Below are 10363 nucleotides of genomic sequence, written 5' to 3' on the forward strand. Positions count from 1 at the left end.
GCATAATACTGTTGATGCTACATTATTTTGTATAGAATTCTAGTAGTGTTTTTCTACGAGTATAATACTATTAGTATTATACTACTAGTATTTTACTGTTAGTATTATACTACCAGTATTTTACTATTAGTATTATACTACCAGTATTTTACTATTAGTATTATACTACCAGTATTTTACTATTATTATTATTATTATACTACTAGTATTTTACTATTAGTATTATACTACTAGTATTTTACTATTAGTATTTTACTACTAGTATTTTACTATTAGTATTATTTTACTACTAGTATTATACTACTAGTATTTTACTACTAGTATTATACTACTAGTATTTTACTGGCAGTATTATACTACTAGTATTTTACTATTAGTATTATACTATTAGTATTTTACTATTAGTATTATACTACCAGTATTTTACTATTAGTATTATACTACTAGTAGAAAACTATTAGTGATATATACTGCAAAAAATAATATTAGTACGACAAGTACAATACTATTAGTATAATACTAATTATAGAACACTAATCGTATTCTACCAACTAATAAATACTAAAAGTAGAATAAAAATAATAATCTGCTTGCAGGACAATTTAAATAGTAAAATACTAGTAGAATACTAATAGTATCCTAAATACCGATCCTAAAGCAGCTTTTAATTCTGTCTTATAAATAATTTAGTTTCTAAGCCTGAAAAATATTCCGAATTGGATCATAAAACATAATAAATACCACAGAACTAGTAGTAATAACCGAAATTCTACTTCTATCTCCTGAAAAAATAATGATTAATATCAATATTATTTTTAGTATTCAGAAACCTAATTCGCATCTAAAATATCAAATACATCTTTTGCTACAATATTATCCTGATTCAATATCGTCTAATTTCTATATAATTTTTAAAGAAATCCGAATAAACACTTCCATAAAATTTTCAATCCTAATTTCTATTCCTTATTAGTGAATTTTGTCTTAAAATTATCAAAATCAGAATTAATATTCAAAATTCTATTACTTAACAAAAAAAGTGTAGTAATTCAACGAATTTTATTTTGAAAAATAAAATTTGTTTTTCTAAATAGAAAAACTTTGTGCGATGATTTTTATGATTTTTCTCGATTTATTCTTCTTATCGTATATAGGTATATAACGATAATATTCAGAGTATTATTCTTAATGTGGTTCGATTAGAGAGAGGAAGAAGATTAATCGGCGGATGTCAGTTTAAACTGTTGCAGGCATACAATTATTTAAAAAAAAAAGTGAATGAGTCTGTCACAAGATGTACTGCAGTTATGGGTCGTTTGATACGATTTTGAATAATCGTTCGATGGAGTTTGGATTTTGAATCGATTTCAATTTAAATTTTTATTCTCAACTTATATGAAAACAAAATTATAGTTCTAATTCCAACTTTTTAAATTAATTTTATTTTATTTATAATTCAGTGAGATATTCGTTTTTATAAATTCACTTGAATTTTTCATAAGATGTTTTTTATTCTGTTTTCAATACCAAAAAGTATATAAATAGTGAAAACGAGTTTTTAAAGTTTTAAATTTTTTTTTTAATTTATTGTGAATAAATTATATAAAATATTTAAATAAAAATTTTAAATATTTATATATGAATAAATAAATTATATATAAATAATTATATATATTTTATATATATATATATATGAATTTCATTTATAATATACATAAATTTTGTATTAGTTGAATTAATTTCCATTTAATAATACAAAAATTAATATGATAACAACATTTTTCATTTAAAATTGTTTTCATTGATGATTATGTACGTAAATTGTGTCATTTTTGTTTAGTATTTTTTTAATTCAAAAGTAATTTTCACTGTAAAATTAATTATTATTTTCTTAATGAAATAATTTGATTTTATAGTAATAATAAGATTGAAAGTTAATTTGATTATATCAGTCAGTCAATTTAATTTAATAATTCCTGTTGATAAGCTATATTTAAATTTAAAAAAAAGAAAGGAAGACTTTAATTGTACAAATTGTACTATTATAGTTTTGTGGTAGTTTAAGAATAATTGAATTAAGAGAAAATAAAAAAGTCACAAATCAAATGGAAATAGATAAATTTAATGAAAAACGTATATTTTTAAATTTTCAATTATGTATAATGCAATTAAGAAAAATGGGAAATTACTTATTTATAAATGTGAACTATTTATGAATACTATATTCTCATATTTTTTATTGAAGAATAGAATGTAATTTTAATTTAGTATCTTTGATGAAAATCGTGAAAAATTAAAGAAAAATTTATGTGGTTAAAAACTTATTAATTCAAAAGCAATTTTCACTGTAAAATTAATTTTTACATTAAGAGTGAAATAATTTAATTATACAGTAATGATTTTTTCTTTAAACTTTTTTATTTTTATTTTTTTTTATTTCTATTTCTAAACATTGATTGAATTAAAAGTAGAACAAAACAATTTATTTCTTTTATTTCACAAAATTTTTTGTATTGAATATTATTTTATTAATCAATATGTGTATTGTTCAGAAAGAAAGAAAAAGATGAATTTTTGTGTGTATTACAAAATTGTTTAAAAGTTGAAAACTTTACATTTTTTCTTCAACGTTAATTATTAATGAGTGGAAAGAATTGAAAATCGAAATGATATAAAAATACTTTCATTTTTCTATAACTATATACATATGAACGGACCTCGATCGACAAAACTTATAAATAGTCTTGATACACTGGAAAATTTGTCCTTCATAACAACAGGACGTACTACTTGCTCAAAGCTAAAAGATATGATCAATATTTTATAACCTCGAAATGCTCACAAATCTTTTTTAAAACAAGAAAATGTAAATCCAGTTATTATTTTAATAGTTTTCAATTTGAAGAGAAAATTTTTCCCACGTTTTTTTATTTTTATTAGTTTTTGACAATTCTGTAGAAAGGGTAAAATTCTTTCCACTCAAAATATTACATAACAGTGGTAAAAATTAATTTGTTTATTTTGTTCTGTTATTATTTTTGTTTGCATTTTTTGTTCACTTTAAATTAAATGGAAAATTAATTCACTAAACTAATTAATAAATTTATTAATTACTTAATTAATTAATTATTAATTCATTAATTTATTAATTACTAAATTTATTAAATAGTTTATTAACTATTTCATAAATTTGTTAAATTAATTGCATAAATAATAATAAATTATCTTTTTATCAATTTTTGGTATTGTAAAAACATTTTTTATGAATTTTGTAATATAATTAATTAACTAATTAATTATTAATTCATTAATTAACTATTTAAGAAATTTATTATTCGCACCTCCAATTTATTAGTAATAAATAGACTTTCTTTTGTTAAATAAAATGAGGAAAATTATACAGACAATTAGAATATTAGAATCGATGAATTATCAAAAATAATTTTGTTTTTCAATTGTCAAATATTATTCAAAAATGAAATAAATAAAAAAAGTCGATTCTTAATCCGAACGATATCTGGGATTAGCAGAATCTGAAAAAGTACAATGCGAAACATAATATAATGTACGTATCTAATTGTTATTTATAATTAAAAAAAGACGATACGCGAATTTCGTGTCGTGTGAGAAAGTGATATTAATTCCTAATAAAGAAATTAAAAAAAATAATAATAATAAACACAGTGACGCTCTATTCAGTACTAAACAAGTGAAAATAATCTTTAGTAGTGATATTGGACAATCAGTGACAAGACTGTATCATATCATTATATTAATGCAATAATCTATAGAATTTAGTATAAAAAAAAGAAGAAATTTTTCTCAAAATTAGAAGAAACGGTTATTTTAAATTTTCGTGATTTAAAAATCGTTTCGTGAATCTCTTTGTTTCGAAGGGGTTTTTTTCTTAATTTTTTTTTTTATTTCGAAAGAAGTGAAAAAATTGCGAGTTTCACCTTTGCGGTTTGAATTTTTTTTTTTAATGTAAAATTCAGGTGAAACTGGCGATAATTTTTTTTTTTTTAATCGAAAAAGGAATTTTTGCTTTCTTTTCTCCTTCGTCTTGTTTCTCACGCCTCATTTCTGGAGAAACTTTTTTTTTTCCTTCTTCTATAGATAAAAAGAGCAAAGTCTATATGCGCCGATGTGTGTAACGTAGCAGCCGTACATTGAGTAATAGCACAAGGGAAAAAAATACCTTATTGTAAAAAAAGAGCCATTATTCCATATTTATTTCCATTTTTTATGAAGAGAAAATCATAGTCTTTAAAAATTCTTCATGTACAGAGTTTATGAAAAGTTTGAATTGGAAAATGATTGTAAATTAAGTCCAGGTTTTATCTTGCTTTTTAAAATTTATTTTCACCGCAACAAGAATTGAATAAATTAGAATTTTTGATTTGCTTTAATTTAATTTTTAAAAAATTAATTAATTTTAATTTAACAAATTTATTGATTAATTAACTTTTAAACAATTAATAAATTTTCTTTTGAAAGTGGTAATTTTTTTTCCTCTTTTTAAATCGAATAATTTTTAAATTATCAAAGTTTATAAAATTCCTTTTAATTTTTCGAAAAATCATTGTTTGATTTTTTTTAATTTTACGGACTTTTTACTTGTTGCGGATGAAATTATTTTGGGTTTTAAAATTTTCTTAATTATTAACAAACAAAATTCTTAATAATTTTTTAAATTAATTAATATTAAATTATTTTCAAAATTTATTTGTTAGAATTTCAATTTATTGAATTTGAATGCAATAGAAAACAAATTTTCTACTTTATATTTTATTTATTTAATACAGACGGGCAAAATAAATAAATAAATTATATTATTGTAAATAATTTTTTGATTTAATAAAAATTATTTTCAAAGTTTATTGTTTAAAGTTTCAGTTCATTGAATTTAAATTCAATAAAAATCATTTGTTCTACTTTATTAATTTATTTATTTATTATAGACAGGCAAAATAAATAAATAAATTTTATTATTGTGAATAATTTCTCGAGTTCATGAAAATTCTTTTCAAAATTCCTTTATTAGATTTTCATTTTATCGAATTTAAATACAATAAAAAACATTTTTTTTAAATTAGTTTATTTATTTATTTAATATAGACAGGCAAAATAAATAAATAAATTTTATTGAAATTAATAATTTTTTTTGTTTAAAAAAGTATTTTTTAATTGTTTATCAATAAATAATTCAACCAATTCAAATTTAATAAATTTGTACTTTAAATTCCCAAAAGAAAATTATTAAATTAAAAACTATGATTTTCTTTCTCCATTGAATTATAAAGAATCAAAACAAATGAAAAAAATGGAGTGATTCTTTAAAACAAGCAGCAGGTATAGCCATTTTTAAATTGTAAATAATGTAGAGAAGTAAGTATTTTCTAGTGAAATAATAGTCTAATGACCATTCGACTATTAAAAATAGTTAGTCGAATGAAATTTCTAGTGCAATATAGCATTTAGATACGTTTCGATCGTTGCTTTCTCAAAAAAAAACAACAAAAATATATATAAAAAGAACTCTTTTTCCCAATCATCAATATAAATGTATACAGACATTGATTTTTTTCCACATTATCATTATTATTATTTCTATAATTAAAATAAAAAAAACGAGTGCAATTTTGTTTCTTAAACAATGTGAGATTATAATTTTAACAATAAATGTTATATATTTATTTATAATGATGGAAAAAAATTGTAAATATATTATTTAATTTAAAATTGGATTTTTAATATTTATCCAAAAGGTGCCATCAGATCTCAATATTTAAATTTATTTGAAGTTTGTGACGATGAATTTAGCGAATCGACAGAAGAAAGTGAATTATTTATTTATTTATTTATTTATTTACTTATTTAGAAAATTTTCAACTATTAGGTAATAATTCTAATTTTTAACATTGTATTTTTTTTCTCAATGTGATTTAAAACAAATCAATTATTTATAATTATTATAAATAAATTATCTACTTATAATTATTAATAATTATTTATAACTATTATTATTATAATTATCATTATCTATTTGATTATTTATTTATTAAATATCAACGAATTTACAAAGGAAAAAATGCCATTTTATTGTTATTTATTGTAATTATTGTTTTGGTTTTATTATAATTATTGTTATAATTTTTATTATTATATTATTTATTTTCTCTTATTGTTATTACTATTCAGTGTCGATTCGATAAAACGCATTTGTCTTTTAAAAAAATTAATTCAATTTTCATTTTTCAAAATTGAAAAATTTTTCATAATTTCTTTATAAATTATTCAACTTCTAAATTTATTTTTCAAAAATTCAATTTGTATGTAAAATATTCCACTATGTTTGTTGGTTTTTCATTTATTTTACATAAAAATATTTGAATGTAAAAATTTTTTTATAATTCAAATTTTGAAAAGTAGAATAAAAATTCTTTGAAACCCTTTTTTTCGTCTCAAAAGATAAAAAAAAAATAAATGTCTCTAAAATCCAACCTTGAAAAAAAATTTTAAAAAAATTACTCAATAAGTGTAAATTTGTTCTTGATTATAAATTTTTAATGTACAAATATTTCTGCAAGAAAAAAAAGTCGTTTTAAAAGAATTTGCTTTTAATTGCGCATATACATAAAATATAAATATATATATTTAAATAGAGAGGAAAAAAAGGAAAATGATTAGAATGATTAATTTCAAGCAATGTCAATATATTTATATAAAATAAAGAACGTATTCCTTCTGAATGGCAAAAATACTCTCTAGGTATTTAAAACAGGGTAACAAGTCATATCGCATTATGCTTCTAAATAATATCACAAACACTGTACACAAAAATAAAAAAAAAATAAAAGAAGAAAATATTTCAGAGGCTCAAAAAAATTGGGTCCAAGCAGAGACATTTTTTTATTGGCAAACATTTTCATTTTCTTCACTTCTTTTTCTTTTTTACTTTCACCTCACAGTGAGAACAAAATAAAAATTATTTTTCTAAAAATTTCCAATAATTTGTTATCAATATTTTTTTATATTTTACTAATTTTTTTTTTTTTGTCTCTTTATTCTTTTCAATAACAAATTTTACTTTTATAACGAAAATAAAAATTAAATAAGTAAAAAAACCTCTGTTTTCTCTTTTCGCTGTAAAATAATTGATAAAAGAAACATTCCACAAAAAAGTGTAATTCTGAATGCTTTGAAAAAAGCAATAACTTAGAAATTAGAAAACCGAAAAAGTATTATGTTAAAAAAAATTTGTACATAAGTTGCAAGCGATTATGGACTAGTTGTAAGTCAACAATCTACATTTAATTTTAAATGTTTATACAAGTTTAACAAAAAAATAAATAAAAAAAATGACAAGAACGAAAGCCAAAATGAATTGTTAATTGTTAGAGTCTTACTCAGAAATATCGAATTTGCTCAACATCTATTATATTAAGATTTTAAAAAAATTGAAATCTTTTTTTATTTAATAAATTATATTCACAATTTATTGAATGAAAAAATTATAAATTATAATTGAAAAGGAAATATACTTTTTCAATTATCAATTTTCAATCAGCGGGAAAATATTTCCCTTATATACTTGTATAAATTTATATATCATAAATCTAAAACTAATATCGAATTAGTTTTTTAGAGGAGAAAAAAAACTCGTAAAACCTTCTTTTTTCTGAGCGAGACTCAAAACAAAAACAATTACAGATTGTAACGAAGACATATCATTAAAAAAAAAATTAGTTGAATTGCCTGAAAGCGTAGAAATTTATATATATAAAAAAAGTACTTTGCGCGCAATTTGACAGAAAAGAAAAGAAAATTCCAAATTATTGATCTCTATCGATTAATTAAGTATTTATGTATAATATCTTGAATCGAAAAAAATTTTCCAACTTTTGTGCACAATAGAATTATTTCTGTACAAAAAAAAAACAAAAATTTGTTATTATTATTATTATCATACATTATCCTTATTAATAACGAAATTTATAATAATTATAATTATTAATAATCATATTTGTAATTAACAACAATAATTGTAATAATTAATAATAATTATAATTATTACTAACAATTAACTAAATATTAATGAATAATAATCAATTGGAAATTAATTCATTAATAAAATACTAATTAAGTATTGATTAATTAGTTAATTTATTTGGTATTAGCAAAAGAAACATAAGAACGAAAGCTAATAGTGTTTATTAATTAATTAAATATTGATTAATTGTTAATCAAAAAACAGAAAAAAAGAACGAAAGTTATAAGTATTAATTAATTAATTATTGATTAATCAGTTAATTAATTATCAAAGAAAATGAGAAAAAGAAAAGAAAAACAAGAACGAAAGCCAAAAGTGATAATTAATTATTAATTAAACAATTAATTACTTAATTGCGAGAGTGATTGAAGTGCATTTTTATAAGTCTCATTGTTAGACAATTTGTAATGTTAAACCAAGAATTTTCATAAATAATCAACATTATAATTAGAGATTTTCAAGTATATTAGAAAATGATTGGAATAAATTTTTGAAAGATTTCAAAAAAAATAATTGTGATGTAAATACAATTTAAAGAAAAAAAATCAAATTGCGCGCAATGTAATAATTACAAAAAAAAGAGTTAAAATAAATAACTCAATCCATATTGTACATATCATGTACCATAACTCATTTACCATATTTCGTGTCCAACTTTGTTCCAAGTACCTATTCAACTATAAATACTACATAGTATAATAAAGTAAATCTTGATGTTATTGATAAGCATCGTTTTTGTCATTATTATAAACCTTCAGAGCCATTATTTCCCTCATCAATTACTTTTTTTTTAATTTGGATATTATTATCATTGTTTACTCTTTTCATTATTTTATTAATTTTTTTTTTATTTATTTTAATACATTTTTTATAAATTTATTTAATTTTTATTTTATTTATTTTTCTGTCAATTTATTTATTTCATTATATTTTTATTATTTGTTTGTTTATTTAATTTTTTTTTCTAACAATGTGTTACATTCTTTATTTTACATTAGTTAACAATCAATGACTTAACAATGAAATTTTAAAAAAAAGCTTTTTTATTTTTTTTTTGTATTCAAAAAAATTGATATTAATGTATCATTGAATAAAAATTATATTAATAAAATATTTATTTGCTTCAAACAATTTATTTTTCAATATAATTCTTGTTTTAAGGAATAAAGGTACTCGTTTCGATATAAAAAATACTTTTTACCACTTTTCGTTCACATCATGTGAGACAGCCGAGAGGTTTTCTAACTGACTTTGGAACAGCAATGGCGGGGGTTCGATTCTTCAAGACTTTGGATTTTTTCTCACAGCAAAATTTCATGGATTTCGATTTTACGAACCTCATTAACAATAGTATATTCTGCAAATTAATTATTTCACGACATTTCGTGTCTTTTATCTTAATAATTATTTTGATTTTTAAATTTAATAATAAATTATGTTTTGAAATTTTCCAAAAATGTCTATCTTTAAATTTTATAACAAATTTTGTTTTTGAATTCGTTAATAATTTTTGTCTTTAAATGTAAAAGTAAACTATGTTTTTAAATTTAATAGTAATTCAGTTGATCAATTTAATCGTTGGAATAACAGAATATTAAAAATAAAAATATAATTAATTTGTAAATACAATATTTTTTTATAATATTTATAATTATTTTTACTATATTTAAACTTATTTCTTTTTCTATTTCTTCAAAAAAAAGAAAATAAATTGTTTTTAAAGGCACTCGCGTGTAAATAAATAAAATTTGTAAGTCCATAAAATATTTATGATATTTATGCGCAAAAAGTGTTTGTCGAGTAATAAGTGTTTGTGTATAGTAAAAGCTAGTACACAAATTGATTTTTTCTGTTCATTTATAATACTTGGTATTTGAAATAAAAGGTTATTACGATTTATTTGAAAAAGTATTTTTTATTTTCTTTCGTTTCTTTTTCCACTCTCTCTCTCTCTCTCTCTCTCTCTCTCTCTCAGACACTTATGTATGGTAAAAAGCGTGAAATTAGCAAACAAAAGAAATTATAGTATTTTTCATAAATTGCACTTATGCGAACGCTTATCCGCGACTTTATCGCGCGACAACATAGAAATATCGTGTTTCGTTACATGTGTTTATCATTAAATATTCAAGACAGTCATTCACGACATGTATATTGATAAAAAAAAGCAAAATGTACATATGAGAAGTATACTATTTCTCTTATTTGATTTTTCATTCTTAAAAAATTGAATTCTATTCAACGAACAAAAAATTGTATTTTTTTTTGGAAAAAACAGTCACAAGTAATAATTTTTCTCTTCTTGGTAAA

This window comes from Leptopilina heterotoma, unplaced genomic scaffold (assembly GCF_015476425.1).
Source record: "Leptopilina heterotoma isolate Lh14 unplaced genomic scaffold, ASM1547642v1 Lhet_46, whole genome shotgun sequence".
In the NCBI taxonomy this organism is placed as follows: domain Eukaryota; kingdom Metazoa; phylum Arthropoda; class Insecta; order Hymenoptera; family Figitidae; genus Leptopilina; species Leptopilina heterotoma.